Raw genomic sequence first — 24,025 nt, forward strand, 5'->3', positions numbered from 1 at the left:
TTCTCTGTCTTGAAAAGTCATTTGTTTCCAAACAAGTGTGATGGTTCGTGAAAGTTTCAACATAGCACTTCTCATAATGAAAATGTCTTAGTTGTGGGAACCTAATTTGAGCTTCTTTTTTTTTAATAAAAAAGGAAGTATATAAAGCATGAATAAACAATCCATTAATTCATTTTCAACAAAAGTCTCCCTTTTCCTCCCAAAATATAGTTCACATCAGAGTGTACGCTCTTGTACATTAAAAGAGATTATTGCATTTTGAGCCATGAGTGGTTATCATTGCTCCTCTAGATTATCACCTCCCGTTTTTATTTACATCAGCATTCCAGTTGAGTATCTCAGACCTCTTTTAGGACTAGAAATGTGCATGTGTTATGATTTGTTTCCTAAGTTGGGAGAAATTCTCCTGTCATATATGTTGAATTTTATCACCCCACTGTAATGTTTGCATTTGCTTCTTATCTATCCTCTGATTGTCTTCACTTTGGCAGGTTCTTCCAAAGTAAAAATTAAGACTTTTTTTCTTAGACCCTGGGCCATACTGCAGCATGGGTTGTAATACCTGCTTGAAGGCTCAGGGAAACAAAACACTGGAAGTTTAGAAGATTAATCTAGAAAAGTATCCTGCTATACCTGTGAAATAAAGGGTTTCAGAAGAAAGATGTAGCTTTGTGTGATGCACATGATGATCTCATAGTGACATTGCCTTTTTGGTCCCCAGAGGAGCTATGCTTCTTGCTTTATTTTAAGCTTCTGGATAACAGTAGATTATTGGCATTGCATTTGGTGTTTTTCTAGTTTTAAACACTCATTTAAAAGTTTAAGCTGTTAAAATAAAGCAGGTGAAATACCATTTTGAAAGTGTTATCTTAGGCACCCATTTTGATATAAACTATGAAAATGCAGAAGCATGTTCAAATATGAATAGGTGTTTCACATACCTAAACTAAGATAGGATCCATCCATTTGAAGACATTTTGATAACTTTTTTCATAGTCAGATCAAGCCACATAGACATTGTTAATAATGATCTACTCAAGCCTATACCTTTAGTCACTTGTAAGTTAATGTCAGTATCAAGCAACATACTCATAAGTTAGATGAGCAGATAGTTGAAAGTAGAGATGATGAGGATGATGAGGATGATGATGATAATGGTATCTCTTGATAGTTTCTTGAAATCTTATAGATGAGGGTTGACAACAAATCTGTGATAGGTGGCAGTCTTAACTGACTTCCATGACTTTGTTCAGATAATACACAGTTACCATAAGTCTAGAAATATGTGAAGTTACACATAACACATCAGCAAATTCTTTTTGTAAATTTGAAAGTTGATCTTAGCTCATGGAGATATTTTCTTTCTTTCCTCCCTTTCTCCCTTTCTCCATTTCTCCCTTCCTCCCTCCCTCCCTCCCTCCCTCCCTCCCTCCCTCCCTCCCTCCCTTCCTTCCTTCCTTGCTTCCTTCCTGTGTGTCTGTCTCTCTGCTTTTAGCATTTTCCTCACATTTGTACCAGTCTTCTAGTTCATGCTGAAGCATGGAGAAGCAGGCAATATCTTTTGAAAATTAAATTATTTAATAAATCATAGTGCACATAATCACACTTACATATAGAAGCCATTGTGGAATACTATTGGTTGACAAGGTAGTCACAAACATTGTGGAATATTAAGTATTGGGAAAGGGGAGAGAATGATGTCATTTGGGTATAATAATGCTATCATATTATTTAGTAATAACCAGCTATTTTGTAAGTGGGCTTACTGAGTCTCTCTGCCTTAAGCCCTAAAGGAGATAAAGGAAAGAAGGGAGGAAAAGAGGAGGAAGGAAGAAAAGGACAGAAAGGGCGAAAGAGGGATTCTGAGTACCTTTTATAAAGACTTATGGTCCAAGTGTGTTCTGTGTACAGCACTGGGGGCCACAAGAAAAGCAACATAAAGAGCAGATTCTGACGTTTAACTTGATTGGGTAAGTACAGATGGAAATTAATGTAGAATGTTTTCACTTTGAAGTATTTGGATTTTAGAACCATGCATGAAAATTAGAACCCTGCTTTCTGAAACTGATCCAGAAATTCCGAATCTTGTGAATAAGTCATTGTATTATAAAGACAATGTCTTAACAGTCCATTTTATAGGTGTGCTTTCTATGAATATGGGGTCAAGCATAAGTTTCCATATAGTGACTTAAATAAGAACTCAAAACTTGAATAATGAATAATATCATTAGAGGTAACTGACAAAGGTCACTTATATTTGATGATAAGGATCTTAATCAATGCATTTCCATCATTCTGTCATTTCCTCAATTAATAGTTAAGAGTATGCTGATAATTCTGCTTTCAGTTATTAGAACTTAGGAAGCAACAGCAGCCTGGTAATGACTGTCTTCCTACAGTCAGACTTTGAAGCAGCTCTGGTAGTAGAATTGTGAGACAGTGATGCCTCCCCATCACCCCCTGCCCTGAGCAAAAGAAAGGAAATATGTCTTTAAAGGAAAAAGTGGAATGAGGTGTTTCATCTTGAGCTAAGCTCAAATCATATTCTACAGTTCGGATTGCTAGCCCCCTATCAGCACGAGGAGGTGTCTTTTTGAACAACAGCGAGATCCCAAAGAAGAGGTCTTCATTCAAGACCGACTCCAGCATCTCTATTGTGTCCAGCATTTGAGTCGTATCTGGGATGGTCTCTTAGAGAGCTAATGCATGTGGACTGCACTTTGGAAGGTATGTTATACAGAAAGTGGAAAGACATGGCCGAATTATTTTACTTTTAACTTACAATGAGAAATGCATAGAGTATTTTAATATGTTTGCATGAATCCTGTGCATTATATATTAATTCCGGGATATGCTTATTTTGATCATTATAAAAGTGAAGCTATTGAAAAGTACATCTATTGTTTGTTTGCAGTCTACCAGATGGTCTTTTAATGTGTAACATCTCTGTTCATACTTTTAATTAAGGAATTTGGAATTTGTCTACATGTAGGTGGGGAAACTTGGCAAGGGACTCTAAAAGCTTCAGCATTGGACCTCCCTTTATCTAAAATAATAACTGAAAACCTGCAATAGATATAGCTACAAATTTTATTATTTTCAGAATTGCCAATCATTTCTAGCTAAAGCCATCTTGAAAAAAAGAAAATTCTAACTTTTTTCCTCCTAGGAATAAGAACAAAAACTCTAATAACGTTATGTTGCTTTTATGTAGACAAGAAAAAATGAAATCAGTATTTCAGGTGATTTTTCGTATTTTTTATAATTATTAATAGCAAATGTAGGTTAATATATTTCAAATAAAATTCAGTGAAGTAAATGCAGATAAATGGCTGCTAGTAGGAAGGAATAGAGGCTCCTGTATGAATAATCTTGTTTTGTCTTACGTAAAAGACAGCTAATGCTTCTCAAAGGAATATTTCTGAGTCTAATGAGAGTGTCAGTAATAACAGGAGAATTACTGATGAGTTAAAATAGCCAAAAACTTACCCTTCATCTTCTTAGATAGCAATTTAAATGTTCCCAAATCATTGTTAAAGCACTGGGGAAAACCATAACTTCCTAGAAACAAGAGAATGTGTGTGTTGCTCTCCAAAACTATCGATGAATTGGAGTTCAGAAAAGGGTGAGACTTAGAGAGATGCCCAGATGTTACTCTAAACAATCAGAACAGAGCAGATGTGTCCGTCAACACGGTAGTGATAAGCTGCTGTTTCTGTGTTCAGTTGCCGTCCTCCCCTGAGGGCGCATATTTACATTTGCAATACATTTTAATTTAGGCAAGAATCAAAATTGTTACTCAAAAATGAGGTACCCTTCTCAAGTATAAGTAGATTGTCCTATCATGTTTTCTGTTATTAAAAAAGTAAAGAAATCAAAGTTCTTCCTTAGTCATTGCTTATGTCCTAATATGTATAATCTATCAGTGACAGGTCTCTGACACAAATATTTCTATATAGTGTACTCATGTAATTTGAATTATCAGCAAAAGTTTTTTCACAATTACTAGTTTTAAAACTTTTATTGTGGCAGGATTATATTATGAAATATTATAAAATGATTTTAAAATGTTTGCTATTTAATGGTTTTAGCCTGATTTAATTTTTTGTAGTGTTTTAATTTGTAAGGTAGTAGATATATAGTATTTTCAGCAGTTCTAATTTAAAGACAATACTATAATGCAAATGATATAATTTTAAAAATAAATGCATTTTAAAAATTATATTTATTTTTAAAATTATTCATGTATGGATATAAAAAGCAATTCCTTTATTTAAAATATATTTTAAAACAAAGAAGACCTGTTATACATTTGAAAATTCAAATATTGTATCATTATAAAATTTAACTAAACTGTGATAATTTAAATTATGCATATGTTTTTTATTTGTTACACTTTTCTATTACCTAGGAAACTCGAGGTTTTTCTTTACATGAATAATATGTCCTCAAGTCCATAATTTAGGGATTAAAAATGATTAGTAAGCAAAATATACAGAGACTCACATCTGTTTTTAAGTTAACCTAAAACCAAAAATCATCCAATATATCCGGATGTCTAAAAAATCATCAATATACCTTAATTTAAAGTATATCACATTTTATTTTATTTAGACATTAAGATATTTGGAAAATATCATTAAGCTGTGCATATACTGTGTAGATTGTATAATCTACATAGGTAATCAAGAAATTACTACATACATGAAAGAAAAATGGTGTATTGATATTATCAATTTGAAGTCACAAACCATGAGTGCATTTGTGTGGTTAAGGTCATATTGCAAAGAATATCAATTCTTGGTATACAGGTTAATATAATTTCAATAATGTTAATATAATCTTCATTAACATATGATGTTAGCAAGTTGGGTCAATCCTTAGTCAGTGAGGCCATAATGGAAGTCTAATGTCTTTTCCCTTAAATTTTAAATACCATCTGCAGTTGCAAATAAAATAATTCAACTCCAATATGCAGATATTTACTATTTTGGGGCAACTGTAATTCCAAATAAAATATTGGGTACTTGTTTTTTTTATGACATCAAATTAGTTCTCTTAAGATCATCTGATGAAACTAGCATTTAAAAACTTGGTGAGTTTTATAATTAACTCTCTGCCAAGATTAATGTACACTACTTAAATCATTAATGTATCACTTTTAATTTAAATAAGATAGGTTCCCGAATTGACTGTATAATTAGCATTTAAGTTGTGAAAAGACTATATAATTTGTTTTGGAAATTTTAAATGTTGCAAAAAAGCTAAGTATAAATATTTCCCTATCTTGAAGAAAATGTTATTAATAAAAAGCCTTTAGGGGAATCTCATTATTTTTATCTTCCTCTAAAGTACACATTCTAAGGTATTTTTACCATTTAAATTTAAATGTAGAACTTAATAATTTGCTTTAGGAGTAGACATAAGTTAATAATGCGCATAATGACTTTTATTTTCCAAAGGAAGTGTCTTGAGGCTTTGTATTTGAGGATCTGATTCCTTTAAGATTAACAATCATTTGTATAATTTTTTGTGGAAGACTGCTACATACTTTTTACGTTCTCATTATGACTTTGAAAGAGTAGCTCATCGAACAGAGGCAGCTTGGGGCTCGGCTGACACTCTTTGATGAAGGATTACATATTCTCCTCTAATCTGTGATCCCAGGATCTATTACACAATAGTTTTATCAAGGAGCACTGGGCTAGCTGGGCATGGTTTCATTTCCTCTAAACAGTTAGCTGATTCCTTGTCCAGATCAAATATGTATGTGGAATTTTACACTAAATATACATCTGGGGCATGAATCAGTTCAGTGCTGAAAATCCAAGATCAAAAACACTGAGGCAAAAAAGTTTTTGGAAGATGCTTTTTGATTAGGTACAGATGATCAGAGCCCCCAAGAATTGTGGAGTCCCCAGTGACCAAGTGCTAGACAGAGTATGCGGGATGGGGTTGCCATTACAGTCTCTTCCCTCTTCCGAATTCTCATAGCTACTTGTGTAGGAAAGAAACTAGTGACATACAAAAAGGAAACCATCATAGAAAGGTTTATTAACTTTTTTCTGGCCATGTAGCTAAACTAGGAAGCATGTTATATACTGTGGTCATGACTCAAAAGCATGAAAGCACATTGTGTTTAATGTGGGGATGAGAGGTCACAATAAGTGTGTCATGGAGAGCTTCTATTTTGGTGTAAGAAATATCTTAAAACTTAGTGGTCAGATGTGCTTACATTTATATCAGTTCCATTTAGTAAATATCAAATAGAGACAATAACTTTTTTAAAAAAATCAAATACTGTTTAATTGGCGCATTTCAATTGTAAAACACAAGTATTTCAATGTAATAAAAACAAAATGTATTGTGTGTAATTAATTTGCTTAATGCACTGTTTCTTCTGAGGCTATAGCTTATAAAACTTTAAGAAAGAGTAGCAGAGTGACTTATAAACTAGCACAGTGAGAAGTGACAGTAAATTTTCCTGCAGTCTCAGAGATTCTACTCTTCTGATGCTTCTTTGTTGAAGCATGTGTCAGCTTCACAAGATGATTACACTGTGATCAGATTCCTATTCTGAGTGATCTGTGCAGCTCAAACAACTGTTTTCTGTTCCTAAGTGCCAAACTGAAAGTATTTGTAACATGAACTCCTTACAATATAGGTATTATAATATATGATGTTTAAAATGAATGATGATGATCAGACTACCTAGATGTATGTACCCAAATTTTAATTTGCAGCACTTTTGAAGAGACAGTTTAAATAACAACCTCCACGATCTTATGTAAATAATGTGCAAATTCCCAATTTATGGTTGGCAAAACACAGGGTTTAGTATGTGTTTTAAATAGTCAGCGGTTTGAGAATCATTCATCAACTTGCGTGTTTTCTAGTTCATAGAATATATGTACTTTAATTTAGTGCTTTTGAGTAATGCGGATTAAGGATTTTGAAGAGCAGACTTCCTTCCTGTGTCTCATCAGCCCTGTAGCTGAACCCTTACAATCCCTCTCTTCATTATTCTAAGCCGTTATCGGATTCTAATCTCTTCTGTTGCCACAGCTGTTGGAGAATTTGTTTTTCAGTTGTAATTACAAATACATGTGTTGTATGCCACGCACTTCTTATAACTGTTTATAAAGGAAGGTAAGGCAAGCAGAACTCAGCTGTTTATAGATCCTTAGATTAATCTATTATTGGAAAATTATAGTGTCGGTAGTTGCAGAGGAGAATTAGATGTAGTCATGCTCAACAGTGTTGCTTAAGTGATATTAAGTAGAAAATAGAAACAGAAAAACTGAGCAATTCCTTCAGAGCAGGTATGTTTTGATAGAGTTAAGCATGGCTGAATCAAGTGGCTACCGTACTTCTGCTACTATTTCTCCTAAATTATGGGCCTAGAGAAAACACTTTGGTTTCTCCTTCACCTTTTAAAATTTTTCCAAGTATGGTATTATAGAGGAAAATTCCTAAACCTTTGAGTTTAATCTGATGTGTCAAGTTGGAAAGTGATTGACATCACCTGTGTGCTTAATAAATAGGCAGCAATTTAACCCTGTAGAAATGAAAGAGGATGTCACATTTTGGAGAAAAATAACAAAATGAAAAACTCTAGTCACATAGAACCCTTAAATGTTTCATTTGTTGGGGCTGGAGAGATGGCTCAGTGGTTAGGAACACTGACTGCTCTTCCAAAGGACATGAATTAGATTCACAGAAACCACTTGGCAGCTCAGATCTATCTGTAGCGCAAGTTATCATCTGGTCCCCGAAGGTTCTAGACACATACCTGATGCACAGATACACATGAAAAATAAAAAGAAAAGTTACATTGGTCAAATTTTAAGTTCTGCTATCTTAATTTCTTTGAGGTTTTTATTTTATCAACATTTTACTCTCTATGGATGTGGTTTGACATCCCAATCCTAGGAATAAAATGACAGTATTTTCCATTAGAAAATTATTGAGTTCAATTCTTATATTGTCAAAGGTGCTACATATAAACATGGTCCTGTTTCTACATCATGTGAAACTCTGGACAGTACTTGCTCTCTGGTGGAAGTTCTCTGAAGTACAAAGATGATGACGATTGGTAGGTGTTGGGCTAGTTTAGGAGAAAACAGATGTCTACATGTGTATGTGGTTCCCTGTTTTCCATGAGAACATACTGATTGTGGAAGATGGCATTCAGAATTTGAGGTCAAAATATTTTTTAAATGACTGCCCCAAGGGAACTTTTGAGAATTTATCAGATGAGAAAATTAATGTTTATCAGTAAAAATTTGAGAATCTTCGCTTTCATATCTGATATGTTTAGAAATTAACAAGGAACTTATGCCACTCAGCTTATAGAAGATCTAAGGATAAATGTCTACACACACACACACACACACACACACACACACACACACACATATTGCCATTCTAATTTGAATGTGTCTTTGTTTTTAATGTATGCTCTATTTACTAAGCTCTGTTTTCCCGTATCAACTCATTCAAATCCAACCCTGAATGTATCTAAGTGGCTGTGTCATAGGAAGAATTATAAGAAATCACATTTTACTTCAGACCCATAGGATATACTTGAGGTTTGGGTGGGAAAGATAACAGATGGTGATCAAGGTAGCCAGAAAAGCCAAGACAGGTAATGAGAGAATTACTACCTTGTGAAATTGTACCCTAATGGCTCTTTTGATTCCCAAAGAACTGGTGGCATGTTAGCACTCATGTCTCTGGCATAAATCCTTCATGCAACATGCAGCTGTTTTCAGTACCTTGACGCTCTGTGTTACACTAGAACAATCCTACAAACCTTGGTTTATAGTAGCTACTGGTTTAGGATTGTTCTATACCACCCATGGTCACTGGTATACACCAAAGTGGGTACTGGACACCACTTTCCCAGAAAGAGCAAATCTGAGCAGTTGTCACTTTTCCTGTTGGATTAAATGCCAGAGTGTGTTTTTGCATGCCTGCTTACAAACATTGAAAGTGAAGTTCCTGTGTCTGCTTCTCAGGACAGCCTCAGTCACTATACCCCCTGCTGCAGCACTGTCCATCAGTAAATAATTGATGCAGGAATGAAATCTTCCCTCATTCTCCATCAATATCAAGTGTAGTCACTAGTGGATAGCTCTTCTCCACAAAATATCTGTGACCTAGACACAGGTTGTCACCTGGGACTGGTCAAGTTTATCCATGTCTTGAGGCTTTGTGAAGTGTGTATTACCAACAAAGAGGGGTCAGTATTTCAATAAGAACTAATGATATGACTGTGCTCTGTAAACCTCTGGAACAAGACAGGTGTGACGAGGGTAGATCAGGAGTTTCCAGGGATGGCAGACAGGCAAGGAGGGATCAACAGAGGCTATCCTAAAGTCATGGACAGCGATAATGCCAGAAAGTAACAGTGATGAGAGGTATTGGCAGGGTCATTTACACATTGCACTTTTACCTCTGCAAAGATAAGCATTCTCCAATATCTTTCACAGTGTAGCTCCTCTTGAGTCATTGTGTTTGAAGGAAGCGTAGGTGGAGAGAAAGACTTCTTTATTATTAAAAATACAGTGGAGCGCGTTTGATAAATGAAGTCAACATAGCCTGAGAGTCAGAGACACGGGAGTAGTGAAGACTTCACACAGAAGGACAGACACTTCACCCAAAAGGAGACACCCAGTAGGAATAGTTGTTGTCTTGTAAGAATGAAGCCTCATATTGCCAGATTGTGAGATTTTTCAAGAAATGCCACAATATGAATTATGTGAATCTCTAGATCTTTAAATGTTGGCTCATTGGGAAAAAAAAAACACAACACCACAAAACACACAGATAAAACAAAACACGTCTGCAGGCTGGGCTTGGCAGTTGGGCCACCAGTTTGCAACCTGTGACAGAGAAGCCGAGATCTGCATTATGTATTGGAAAGGCTGTGGATGAGCAGTAGGGCTGGAGCGGAGGATCCCCCGGGAGAAATCTGTGAAGAGCTTGGAGAGGGAGTTTGGGTCCAGATTGTGGATTATCTTAAATGTCATCCTCTTCTACCCATTTTGGAGAAGAAAATGTTTTCAGTTTGCAGTACACTTTTTTCTGCTTTGAAACAGAAACCCAGGCTGCCAGCAAGCCTTCTGTAAGCCCTGTCTGTGCCAAGACAGGGAAGGGTTACGCCCCAGGAGGACCTATTCCTTTGCTCTAGGATCCAACTGCTGTAGATCCTGCTGTCCTTGTCTCCATGTTTGGAATATTAGGCTTCGTGTGTGTGTGTGTGTGTGTGTGTGTGTGTGATTGTGTGTGTGTAGGTCAAAGGCAACCTAGATGTTGTTCCTCAAATATCACTATTTTTTTATTTTAACTTAAATTTTGGTCTCAAGCTCTGTCATTAGCTTGAGACCCCCCTCCAGGTAGGCTAGGCTGACTAGATAATGAACACCAGACATCTACCTGTCTTCACTTCCTCCCTCTGTTAGCCGGGACAAGTAAGCTGTATCACACCTAGCTTTTAAAAACTGGATCCTGGGAGTTGAGTGCAGGTCCTTGTGCTTGCAAAGCACGCACTTTACCAGCTGAATTCTCTCCCCAGCCCCCCACCCCCAGTACTGGGCTCTTCCCTCCCTTAATACTACCTCTCACTTGCAGGGAACTCCAATAGAAAATTGACAGTCAATTAATATTATTATTATTGTCATGATTATTGTTCTTAATGTTTTGCTAGTGTTAGAATGTTGTCTGAATTACAATGCTGAATTCTCTAAGAAAGAAAAATCAAAAGTAAAGAGATCCATACATTCCTCTGGGCACACTGTTTCTCATTTGTTTGTGCTGAGTGAACTGGTCACATTTCTATCATTTGTTGGTGGTGTGACTTTGAGTGAAGCCACATCCTCTCGTGCCTCTTTGGCCTTGCCTGGTGCCTTGCAAGTGTAGACACGGTGGTGTTGATGACAGTGTAGTCATCATGGCCATTGCCAGTAGCACTTTATGGCAAATGCTATACTCATCAGGATGGTTTTATGCAGGTTTTAGAATCAAATTTGGGACCAAAGTTCACTTCCCCAGCTATGCCACATGGTTGATTTATTCCTCTTTCTTTTGTTGTTGTTGTTGCTGCTCTTGGACAGTTTCACAAATATACATACACACACATATGTATGTACGTATATATACACACATATATACATATCTATGTATGAGAATTATACAGTTCCACTATATATGTATATACATATATGGTGAATTTTAGTTTTTTTCCCCTCCCTGTTCACTTCTTTCACACCTCTCTCTTCCACTTAAACCCTTTGTCCTAACAGGTGCCCCTCCCATTGCTGTGTTTTCCTTTTACATGTGACCCACCGAGCTTAATCACAGTGGGTTAACTTTAACGCAGTTGCTGAAACAGAAGCTCTGGGGTGTTTGTGAGAATGGAATGACCACAAACATGGAGAGGGCTTGCTTGCTGCAGGCTTGGGTGCAGAGTGAGCAGCCTACAGGGTAGAGCATGGGTGCCAGTGGGTCCGGAAGGTGATGCCTGCTTTCCTACAGCTACTCTCTGACTTGGGTAAGAATGACACAGACTGCCTTAGGCCTTCTGCTGTAGACCTCAAGGGCTGCTTTTAATTTATGAGTGACCACTAACGACGTTGCTTGACTTGCTGAGTTACCCATTCAGTGGCACAAGGAGAGTTGAAATACGACTTCTGGTTTGGCCCAGAGGGACCAGGGACATGACAGCCTGTGATGTCTCGTCCAGCAACACAAAGCAGGGGAGTTTGAAAGGTCCCTGGGGTGATCCCCAAGTCATTTAAGAAAGTCTGCGATGCATTTTAGAAACATGTATGGAACCGATGAGAAGATTCTTGACATTTCAAGGGTACAAAGATTATCATTAGCATTTATCTAGATATACTTAGTGATATCTCATAGAAAAGAATCTGTTGTGAAGACAGCATTTTATGTCTATTCTATTCATTTAAAAAAAAAGAAAGAAAATAAATGGTCACTTCATCTACATTACTGCTGATGACCTAAAGGTATATTATTTACATGTAATTTTAGAGATCCCAGGAAATATTATGGAAATTTTGCACTTGAACTGTATAGCCGATTTTAAAATCATTTGCTAGGAAAACTTTGTGCTTCAATTTAACATCATTGAATTAATTAATATAATATAAATGAAATATGTTAGTATAGCGAGTATATTAAATGCATATCAAACTAAAAGTAGCAAAAATAGCCTCTACTCAACTAAGAATAACACCATCTGATTATGCTTTTTCCCCTCTTTTCATCTTATGTATTGTTCATTGTTTTCAATTTTGAGATAGGGTCTTGCTATGTAACCAAGAGTGTCTAGGCTAAAACTGGCTTTCATCTTCCCAAGCCTGTGATTCCAGGCTTATTGCTCCCCCCCCCCACCGTCCCCGTTTGTTTCTTTTTAAAATATATGATGCTTGTATATCCTTTCATATATTAGTTAGCTCAATATATTTCTTAACATTTTGCTGAAAAGGCAACTCTTAGACATTTGTCTGTGAAATGTTAGTTGGCTTCAGCGTAAAGTAGTCTCTTGTGTCTTTCAGCTCTCGTGTCTTCGGGAAGCTTTTCTTTATTAAGCATGGGAGTTCAACCAATGGCTTAGGCTTGAGCAGAATTAAAGAAGCCTTAACCAAGTGGTAACTAGAGGAGACTACTGACAGTGTAGGGATATTTAACTCTATTAAATCTGGAGATGTGTAAGGAGCTGTGTGTTCAGTGAAAACTCAAAAAACCAGGAATGTAGGGTAGGATTGGTGTCGCATTGCATTAAACTCATCATTTCCAAGGCAGTATTCTTGATCACTCTCTTTGCTGCTATGGCAACTTACTGGAGACTGTTTAATGTATGGGCAGTGGGATTTATTGCTTACAGTTATGGCGACTAGAAAGTTCAAGAGCAAGATTCTTGTAGGTTTGGTGTCTGTGAGAGGGCTAACCTCTGCTTCTAAGATGACACTGTGAAAGCTGTGTCCTCTGTAGAAGGCAGAGGGTGGGAGCGCAATGAGAATCTTAGCTAGTTCTTTCCAGTGTAGACTTTGTGGTGTAATCAGCACCTAGAGTCCCTCCTCTTGATGCTGTTTTATAAGGAAGTTGAGCTTCATGAATTTCAGCGGCTTCACCAATATTCACACCGAAGTAGTTACTGTTCTCAGCCTGAAGGAGCAAAGCAGCCTCTTATGTGTGCCCCATCCCCCTGACTTCCCACGCCATCTCAGCTAGAAGTGCTAGAAGTCTAAGTACCTTCATACCAGCTTCATTTGTCACAGCTCCTGTCTAATCCGTCATCCAGCCATCTGATTCTCCCTCCACGGAGTGAGTTTCTGGTACCTAACACTCCCTTTCGTTTTCACTGCCAGTTTCCTCATCTGGGCTCTGAGCATCCTTCATCTTGACGACTGCAGAATATCTTCCACCTGTGCTGCCTGCCACTGCCTTTCATCTCTCCAATCCATTCTTGTAGATTGCTCCAGAGAATATTCGTCCTCACACCTTGACACGATCATGTCACTCTCCTCATGAACTCCCAGTGGACCACCTTTACAGGATGAATCCCAGACTCCTTAGCATGACAGTTGATGGCCAGACCTCCAGATCTGACTAAGGACCATCTCACTCCCATTTCCCAGTATTCTTGTGTGGTCTATTTTAAGGGCACAAAAACCTTTAGAAATCATACAAATTAGGTGCTTTATTTTCAAGTGGGACAAAACTGAGATTTAAAAAGGTACCTGTGTGCAATCTTGCCCCCGTCTCTGCCTGTCTCTGTGTCTGTCTCTGTCTCTTTTATATTGAGTCTCACTGTGTAGCTCTGGTTAGCCTAGAACTCATGATGATGACAGGGCTGGCCTGGAACTTACAAGAGATCCACTTTCCTCTGCCTCAGACTCTGTCTCCTGAGTGTGCTAATAAAGGCATCTACCACCACACCCCACTGGTGTCTACTTTTAGTTATCTTCACACGTAACCTCAGAAACCGTCCTGACAGAGAGCTTCATTCCCATTTCTGGGTGACAGCCCTTGGCACTTTCAACACCATCTAAGCCATTTTTTCTTCTTCCAGTTGGCTTGAACTTATAGGACTTGCTAACAAGCTGGCCTATAGTCTCCACTCTGTAACCATGTCAGCCTTCTCCATGCTCCCTACGTAACTATGGCGTCTCGGTTTACTCCCGATAGGCAGTTCACTGACGACTGAAAGCTTCCCTGAGCTCCAGATCTGTAAACCTTACAGATTATCATCCAAACAGGGCTGCTTCAGAAGCCAGGACACTACTGGAAAGAGCCAGAAGAATGCACCAGCAGACACCCATGGTCATCTTATAACCATTAAACCATTTGACGTGTTCTCTGGGTACCTCAAAGGGTCCAGAAATGAATGTTTTCTGAATTGACAACACTTTCAGAAAATGCGTTCTGCTGTGCCCACACTCTGAGGACAGCGTCACTGCCCATCAAATTACCAGGATGGAAGCCTTGCAGGTGTCTGTGGCTCTTTTCTTTGCCTTGTTCCCTATATCTAGTTTGATTTTGCTTCTAGTGCCTCTCCAAATCATAGATGTCTTTTATTGAAACTCATGCCAGTTCAATCCAGGCATGCAGGGCAACTGGACTTGACTCCCACTATGGCTTCCTAATGGATTTATGGACAGTCCACATGCATCCATCTCTGGCTTCCCTCTCTCTCAATCGGAATGGTCTTTCGAAAACACTAGGGGATCTTTTTGTTCCTGGTTTAAAACCAACTCATGGTACAGGAAAACTTATCTCATCTTTTCTTTCTACTTGATTGTATGTCCATAAAGCTCAAGACCTTGTTTATTTCATTTCCCTTCGTTTAACCAAGAACATAACATAGTATCTCATACATAATTGCTAAGTATCTATTGATTGCATGAGCCAGTGAATGGAGGACTCCAGGGTTCTCAGAGTTTACTTCTGAGAATGACTTCCAGTCTTTGCGTCCCCCTGCCGGCCCCCGGCCCCCAGAAGATTTTTAGCTTTTTTGAGTGTATTGACTAAGACTTTCCATTATTTATTAATTTCGTTGTTTTATTTGGAAAATGTGATATCCTCTTTACCGTATTGTTTATTCGTCATCTTCAATCATACCTACCCTTTACAGTTGTAAAGAGAGCTCTCAAAAAGGACCAATGCTAGAATTTTACTTCAAATGGATGAATTCAGATTCTCTAAGAATGAACTTAGTTTCTCTCCTTAGTTTCTAAGGCAGTCATAGGTGAGAGACTACTGGTTTCAAACTAATCATTGCTCCAGCCCCATCTCAAACACCCTGTCCTCCAGGGAAATACTGGGATACTTTATTTTTCCTTCTTGTTTAGTAGCGTGTAGTGAAGTGGTTATCTGATCAATACTTATTTCATTATTTTAGGATGGCTGTGCTCTTAGAGCCATTAGGGCTGAGCTTGGGCATCACATTAGGAACTTGCTGAGGACCAAAAAGTTCCTTTATAATGACTTCCTTTGATTTGACCTGTGTCCATTTGTCACTTTGCAAGTACTTTGGGAGATAAGCAAACTCAGGAGTTAGAAACGAACTTTTGATTGGTGGATGCCTGCATGGTTTGACAGCCGTTTCTCATCTATTACATTTTGTTACTGATGTATCAGTGAACTATCTTGAGTAGGTATTCTTCCCAGTCCCCTGTCTTTAGCCAGGAAAGAGGTAAATATGTATCTTATACTACTCAGAAAATCAACTTTCCCAGTGTCTGTAGAATCTTGAACAATGTTTGTAAACTTCCCTGCCTTCCTTTGGTTGCTATTCTTCCGGTTTACAGTGTGCAACAGACTGAAGAAATCTAAAATGAACACCAATTTCTCTGTTGAGCTGTCTTTGGGGACTGGGAAGGTATGGATGTAAAACGCAGTGTCTGAAGTGTTTGTGCATGCTTAGTGGCTGTGTTTCCTACATGGTCCCCTTAGTAAAGACCAGTGTTTTAGGGTGGTCACTTACTAAGTATGTTTCCCTTGAGGCTAGTCAAATGGCATATTTGAAAACTATTTCTTTTGGCATGTTTGGTACTTTCCTTAGGGAACAAGAGAGGAGGGTAGTACTATTCTCTTTGGTGCTTAGTTACTCAGAGACGAGCCAAGGAGGACTCCTGTATCTGGGGAGACCCCTCTGCTGCTGTCGTGACACAGAGACTTGACACTTCAGAGTCACAACTGTACAACTCAAAAGAATCTTAGTATTTCCTTTTTGTGGCCTCATCAACTAGAGTAGACTTTGGCATCATTTTACAGTTGTCAGAAGTTTTTTGTGTGGCAAATCCTCCCAAACCACAAAACATTTAAGCAGAAAAATAAATGGTCACAGGGTGGTACTAATATTTTGTGTAGTCTAATAATAAACTTGGAAATTCATTTCTTACCAAAATCCTTCTGGCCCTAAAAACGTCCAGATGTTTTGCTTGTACATAATTATTTACTGTAATCATTATTAAATTTCTTTAAGACCTGGAGAATCAGAAAGTAAAAAAGAAAAAAACAGGCTGCGTTTAGAACTTAAGCCAAATTTGTTTTGTGGGTGATATTTTGTATTGAAATGAAAAGGGGCTTATTGAAGTGAGCTTCCAGTAAGATGGACTTGATCAAATGAAGGTTTTGGTATGTGCTGTGGAGGATGGGACCCCGAGGAGCTAAGTGTCCTTCAAGTTCAGGCCTTCTGTAAAACCAGTAAGGTAACAGCATCTCACTATGTAATACTTGCTGGGCTCAAGCTGACTGATTACAATGGCTGGCATTTTCCCTGTTCTCACACTTACAAAAATAAAATCAGAAAGCACGAGAGGAAGCAAAAGACATCTGGTAGCACAAAATGAAGACATTTATCGAAAGGATGCCTTTTTCCCTCTTAAAAGCTGCAAAATGTTTGTGGCATCCCATCTTGTTTCAAAGTATAAATTTCACCTAATCAGTTAAAAAAAAAAGTGAAGGGATGACAGAGGATTGAAGTAAATGTTTTTCTCGTATTAAATACCAGCCTAACTTTATCTTCTGCGGTGTCATGCTTCAGTACATGTGTTATGCTAACTCATGATCTAGAATCCTTAATTAAAGGGACATTTTTACATTAGTAGAATACCTTAGAGAATGTCAATGATACATGAGGCAAAAAATGGATTTGGGTGCAGACTTGTGGCTTTCAAAGACTTGACTTATAATATCTTTTGCAGAACACTACTTGCTTAATGATAGTTCTTGCATTCAATTTTGATGTCATTTGAATGATATTTAGTATTAAAGACATGCTTGAATTTCTGCTCATGCTGTTATACCTCTCAGTTACATAGAGCTGTGTGAGTTACATAGAATAAGAAACGAAAAGGACGACTAGACTTAAAAGCCAGACGTGGAATTAATCATGACATCTTATGGAGCTCTTTCAGCATCTGCAAATGTCTCATGGATGTGTTTCTGGGACTTCCATGACAAAGGCAGTTGTCACATCTGTGAACTCATTGTGCCCTGTGAAGATATGAAACGTGTAACTTCCAAGTATCAGCTTGAAAAATTACTCGACTTTTGGAGATTTGCCTTGAATTGTGTTCAAGTTGCTAGCTCTCTTATCACTGCTAATGAGTAGGCCCATTTTAGCCTTTCTTACTAATACCAGCCATTTTTCATTTATAAGTCTTGGAAATACAAAGAACATCCTATATAATTACTATATTTGCCCAAGTTTTAGAACATTGCTTTCTAGGTTATTTATTTATATATATATATATGTATGTATATATATATGTCATGATGTGATGTGTGTGCATTATATATATATATATATTTCTACAGAGTGACACACACTTTGTATTAATGAACCATTTCCAAAGTGCTGTATATCAGACTGCTATTAATCAGTGGATCTTGAAAATTAATGAGATTAGCTCATAAATCAAATGGTTTTGAGCCTCTCACCTGGTTAGTTACAGTTAGATTGGTTAATTCTGTTCCCTTTGATACAGTAACTGGGTATAAAGACGCCCTAACTGGGCTCCAGAAAGCCCAGCTGATCCCATCATCACCTCCCAGCCTTTACTAAAAGGGAGAGACAGCAGGATTTCACCCCAAATTCAAGCAAAAAATCTGTGCCTTTAGGGAGAGAGAGAGAGAGAGAGAGAGAGAGAGAGAGAGAGAGAGAGAGAGAGAGAGAGAGAGAGAGAGAGAGATTGAGATTCTTGAGGCAAGTTGAAGTCTTTTGAAGAGAAAAATATATAATTTACTACCACGTAAGAAATTAATGAAGCCGTAAATGAGGGGCTTCTGAGAGGAGACGATATCTTCTATTTCTTATCAGGAAGTGCTGCGCACTTGAACTCTTTCTTAGGCTTCACTGAAATGGAATTTTCAGTAGTAATGAAACATGTATGACTCCTGGCCATTTTGTTTACCTGATACCTATTGGGAGAGATCTCTGTGGGCTGCAGAACTTTTGACATAACTTACACTGGATTTTGTTAGTAGCAAAAGACCCCTCTCTTCACTGGGGTGAAGAATATCCAGACTCTTAAAGTTGACGTACCTAACGTGCAGCTATGTCAGCTACAGCTGTTTCTCAACATCAGTAACAAAATTATAGACAGGTTTTGAAGCTTCTGTGGTAGGAATGAATACATCTGAGGATTCAACTTGCTGACAGTGTTTATGTAATTTAATCTTACCATCTGGTAGAAAGTAAACATTTTTTTTATAAAATTAAAGTTTATAAAGTGAATCACTTACACTCTCCAATTGTTGTGAATGACAGATTTATGCGTAGCTTCAGTGGGGACTAAATGGAGATTCTGCCAGTATATTCGAATACAGCTCTGGAATGCAACTGATGTTGCTGTCTCATTGACATTGGTTTCTTAAACAGAAAACAGGGCACACTTTCATCTCAGCTGCGGTTCACGTCTTCCATACAGTCTCTAAAGATAGCATGCATTTTTTAAATTATTATTTCTGTGTGTCCGCAAAGAGACCAAGACTTGGAGATGTTACCTGTCACTTATCTCCAGATAGGTGATGTCACAAGTAATGCACATCGGCACTGAAAATGAACGGTGTCTTCATTGCATTCTGTATGTTTTCTGTAACACGGTGGTCTCAACATAACACAAACTTAGCTGTTGTGTGAGTTACCGTGGCAGAATCCAGTGTTTTCACTTTGCAAAAAGCACCTTTCCGTCTCTGAAGTTGGCAAATTAGCAGATTTGTGAAACTGACAAATTGTTCTACAAACCTTGCCAAGTTCAAACTTTATAAATCTGACCTAGACGATTTACTTGAAATAAATGTACAGGCTGTTGTGTTTATAGCTATGCCCGGTGTTAAATTGAAAGTCTATGTTCTGTGTTGATGTAATAAAATTTAATTAGTTGTAAGTCAGGTTTTGGTTTAGTAGTAATTAGTTTAGTGTATAATTATTACCTCTAATAGCAATCTGAAATCTACAGGCATTTTGATCTTTTTCCAAGTTAAGGAAAAGAAAAAAAAAAAGAAACACCACTGTAAGACATACAACAGAAATAGCAGTACTGAAACCCCATCAGTTAATTTCATTAGGCAAATTGGGAAACATACTAAGAGACACAGTAAAATTTCATTGGTGATATACTATGGCCTGTTGATAGTACACCAACTTTTAAAGTGAATTTCTTTGTTCTTTTTTGAGATATTTATTTCTTTTAATTTTGTGTGCATTGGTATTTTTCTTACATGTATGTCTGTGTGAGGGTGTCAGATCCCCTGGAACTGGGGTTACAGACAGTTGTAAGCTGCCATACGATGCTGGGTCTTGAACCCCAGATCTTCTGGAGTAGTGGTCAGTGCTCTCAAAAGCTTGAGTCATGTCTCCAGCCCCTAAAGTGCATTTCTAATCAGGCAGTGCAAAGTGTGCCATCTGTAACTTGACATGATGATGCTATATATTGTTTTCCATGTAAAAGTTTTAGTTGAATGACCTACGTTAACACAAGCTTTACAAGTTAATGAGACGGTAGCAATACTGCAGGAACAAAGTAGTAATGAATTCAGTGAGACCTCAGCAATACTGTAGTAACAACCTGTAGTAACGAATACAGTAACACTGTAGTAATACTGTAGTAACGAATGTAATAAAACTACATTCAATTCACTGAATTCTGACTCAGTTGAAAGAGGCCCGTACGCAAGCTCCAGGGTCCCCTACATCTCCTTTATTCCAAACGTCTCATGTTTTGCTTGCTTCTGTGAAAAGTAGCTTTCATTGATGAAGCACTTGTACACATATATCTTGTTTCACCCAGTCTACAACAACTTTTAAATTAGTATGTTTATGAATTAAGACATACTATCTGCATGAGTTACTGACGCAATGATACTTAACTGCTCTACCAGAATCCAGGACAAATTTGAAAAACCAGAGAGCATTTCTCAGCTTCTTCCCATTCTCCTCCTGGCCAGAAAAGCATCTTTCCTTGTGTGCATAAAATTATGTCTCATTTGTAGTTTTAAAAATGTTTTACCAGGTTAGTCAACCCTCCCTACAGCCCCCCAAATTTATTGTCATTTTTAACTTAAAGTTTATGATCTGGAGAGATTGGCTGAAATCCACAATAAAATTTCAGACCATGTGTGTGTTTTCTGTACCAAGGATTATATATGTCATCCTCTGGCTGTTTGGCTTTAGACCATTTTTATAGAAAAATGAAAAGTTCAATAAAGAATGTGGAGTGTAGAAAGCATGTTCCCACTAAGAGCAGCTGAGCCTGTATCACAAGGCTATTAAACTGTTTAAAGTAAAAATTTTATAGCTAACTAACTGATTTTATAAGCTGAGGTTAAGTTAACAACCAATATATAGAAAATATTTAAATTTTATGCTTCTTGATAATATTTTCCCCCTTTATTCTCCTTTATTAGTAAAGGGCCTGTTTTGACTTCAAAAGAGGTCTTCTGTTATGAACGTTTCCATTTGGCAAGGAGAAAGAAGTGATTTGACATAAAATATTCATGAACTGACATAATTAAAAATATTAACCAAGACATCTCAATTGGCCTTTTTAGTGGACCATTATAAATATTTATTTAGATCTATGTGAAATGTCTTTTGTTTTCTGTGTATGTTTTTAGTTTGGAGAGTTTTTCTGTTTCGATGTTTTTTTATACGGAGACTAGCCTTTCCGGTTACATTTACTAACACGTGCTAATCTGGTGTTCACATTCAGTGTGTGTTTGTTCGAGAGGTGTGACCTGCAGACCTCATGGATGCATAGCTTGAGACAGCAGGAGATGAAAAGACTGCAGAGCGGATGTCCCATCCATGGCCACGTTGACAGTCTCCAAGTGGCATATGGCATGCCTGCTAAAGTTAGCAATACCAAATAACATAATTAGCTGCCAAACGAGAGGGATTTAATAAAAGATGAGGTTGGCTTGTGGCTTTAGGCAATTTCTGAGACACTTCCCATCCAGCCCTTAGTTTGGTTCTCAGTCTTAACACGAGTTTCCCTCTCCTCAGCTCCGTGGCTGTAAAAAGGTTTTGTTAATCAAATCACCAAATATTGTTTAGTAAATTAATATAATTTGGTATATCATCAACGCAGGCTACCCCCATGACCTAAGAGTTTCATCCTGGTTATATTTGTGCACTGGCAAGGCATGGAGAAAGCTGAGAAACTGCAGTCAAAGTTCTGGGGGAGCGCAGTGTGGGTTTGCATGACTACAATGCTAGCGCGGTGAATGCAGCCTGAATCAAGAGGACGAAGGCTGGGCTCTGCGCAGGAAACTTTGGGAAACAAAGGCAGGGAAGGGTCTGGAGAGGTAGCTCAGCGGCCAAAGTGCTCATTTGCACAAGCGAGAGCACCTGAGTGTGATTGTGCAGTGTCCGCACAAGTCAAGTCATTGCAGTGGTGGACAGGACACAGGCCAACCCCAGGTCCTCCCTGGCTTTCCAGTTCACCTAAACCAGGGAGCTCCCAAGTCTAGCAAGAAAAAGGAAAAAGGTGGATCATGATCGAAAGAAGACACTGGAAGTCAGTCTCTGGTTTCCACAGGCACAGGCTTAGGCAGACACAGCTGGACACACACATAACAAAGAAAAAATAGCCACTGGTTCAATAAAAAAACCATCTTTTTTTCAGGGCTGGAGAGATGGCTCAGCGGCTAAGAGCACATACTGCTCTAGCAAAGGACCTGAGTTCAATTCCCAGTATCCACCTGTAACTCCAGCTCTGGGGGATCTGCTGCCCTCTTCTGGCCTCTGTGGTCATTGCGGGTACATGAGTATGCCACCCCCATGAGATAAATAATAAATCTTAGAAACATTATTCATAAATGCATGTATTAGTGATTCAGTCCTGTGACAGACAAAGGCTGTGTTACAATAAATACAAGAAATAATGGTGGTGGGGTGGGCTACCACTCAGAAACAGGTGGTAAAGTAAATAAAATTACACTTAAAGCAATAACTGTAGTATTCTGGTGAATTTTTTACCCAATTCGTGCTAGAACCTAGAGACTCCTTACTGTAAAGTAATACTGTGAAGTGGAAATGCCCACAGCGGAGTAAATTTAATAATTCTTTCCTGCATGCAAACATTAATAAACATGAACAGTTGAGGAAACTTGGTAACCACGTGCATATGAATAAAAAGAAGAGTAAATAGGAAGTGTCTAAAGAAAACAGCTGAAATTTTTATCCTGAATTCTGAGAATAAATGTTTTTGTAAAAAGCTACCTTATACTCCCAGCGTGACTTTCTTAATAAATTTTCATGTTTCTATCAAATGAAAATGAATGACACAAAGTTTTAAAATATTCATATATTCATTTAGTCAACAAATGTTTTTTTATGCGCCACACACCTGAGGATCCAGCACCTAAGAAACTGCTCTTGGACATATATCTCTCTGAAGACAGACCCACTCTGTCTCGTGCGTAGGAGATGTCTGTGGGATGTCAGAGTGGAACCCGGTAGGATTTGAAGTTCATGCCCAAAGTTTGGTGCAATGCATCAGAAGTTTTTGATGATGTGCATTTAGAAGTCATGGTTAAACCCAGGGAAGTTTCAGAAGACATGAAAGAAGGACCCACAACAAAAAGTTGCAGAAAGCTTTCACTTAGGAAGCACTATAAGCATGAGAAGTCAGTATTAGGGTAGTGGGAGTCGCGTTTATGGATGTTGGGAAAAAGTGAAGACAGTCACACCCACACTCATTAGCCTGAGTGACCAGATGGTTTCAAACTAGAATGACTGATACAGAACGTGGGGAATAAAGTTTGTATGAACACCTTTGAGTCTGAGTAGGAGGAAGCTGTCGTCTGCCTGTTGTACCCGAGGATACAGTAGGTGGAAAAAAAGGAACATAGAGTATGTAAAAATCTTTAGAAATCATGTATAAAGCATGTTATTACTCTAACAAAGGTAAGAAATAGAATGCTAGAAAGGGCTCCAGGATAATAATAATGATAATGATAATAATAATAATGATAATGATAATAATAATAATAATGCGTGGCTAAGGGTCAAGAATAATTTTTCCTTAACTGTACTAAAATTGTATTTTATTTTATTTTTCGAGACAGGGTTTCTCTGTGGCTTTGGAGGCTGTCCTGGAACTAGCTCTTGTAGACCAGGCTGGTCTTGAACTCACAGAGATCCACCTGCTTCTGCCTCCTGAGTGCTGGGATTAAAGGCATGTACCACCACCGCCCGACTTTTTTTTTTTTTTTTTTGGAGTGCTAAAGTTTTAATGCGGACACTTGTGGTGACTTTCTGTTGGCCTTAGGGTTGTTTCTTTGCTAGCACTGTGTAAGCTTGATTTGTTATTTTATTTTTGAGAGTATGATATAATCACATCCTTTCTTCCTTCCCTCTCCTCCCTCCACACCATCTCATATACCTCTCCTTGTTCTTTTCCAAACCTGTGGTCTCTTGTTGGGGAGACTTTATGGGCATAGCTTCTGACAGTGCTAGGAAACACATAGATTTTTCTTATTTTAATGAAAA

General features: G+C 37.9%; 1 protein-coding gene across 8 annotated transcripts in view; it reads left to right on the plus strand.

Annotated features, from left to right (window-relative positions):
• The window catches only part of Tenm3 (teneurin transmembrane protein 3), a 1,762,555-nt gene that overhangs the window by 1,166,399 nt on the left and 572,131 nt on the right, over positions 1–24,025 (plus strand). The window contains exon 1 of one of the 8 annotated variants that reach the window (XM_040731876.1): positions 2,556–2,727. The exons of the other annotated variants lie outside the window; for them this stretch is intronic. The gene's annotated coding sequence lies outside the window, so the exon portion shown is untranslated. Of the gene's footprint in view, positions 1–2,555; positions 2,728–24,025 lie in introns of those variants that run through there. 8 annotated transcript variants of the gene reach the window in all.

This window comes from Mesocricetus auratus, unplaced genomic scaffold, assembly GCF_017639785.1.
Source record: "Mesocricetus auratus isolate SY011 unplaced genomic scaffold, BCM_Maur_2.0 Super-Scaffold_100026, whole genome shotgun sequence".
In the NCBI taxonomy this organism is placed as follows: domain Eukaryota; kingdom Metazoa; phylum Chordata; class Mammalia; order Rodentia; family Cricetidae; genus Mesocricetus; species Mesocricetus auratus.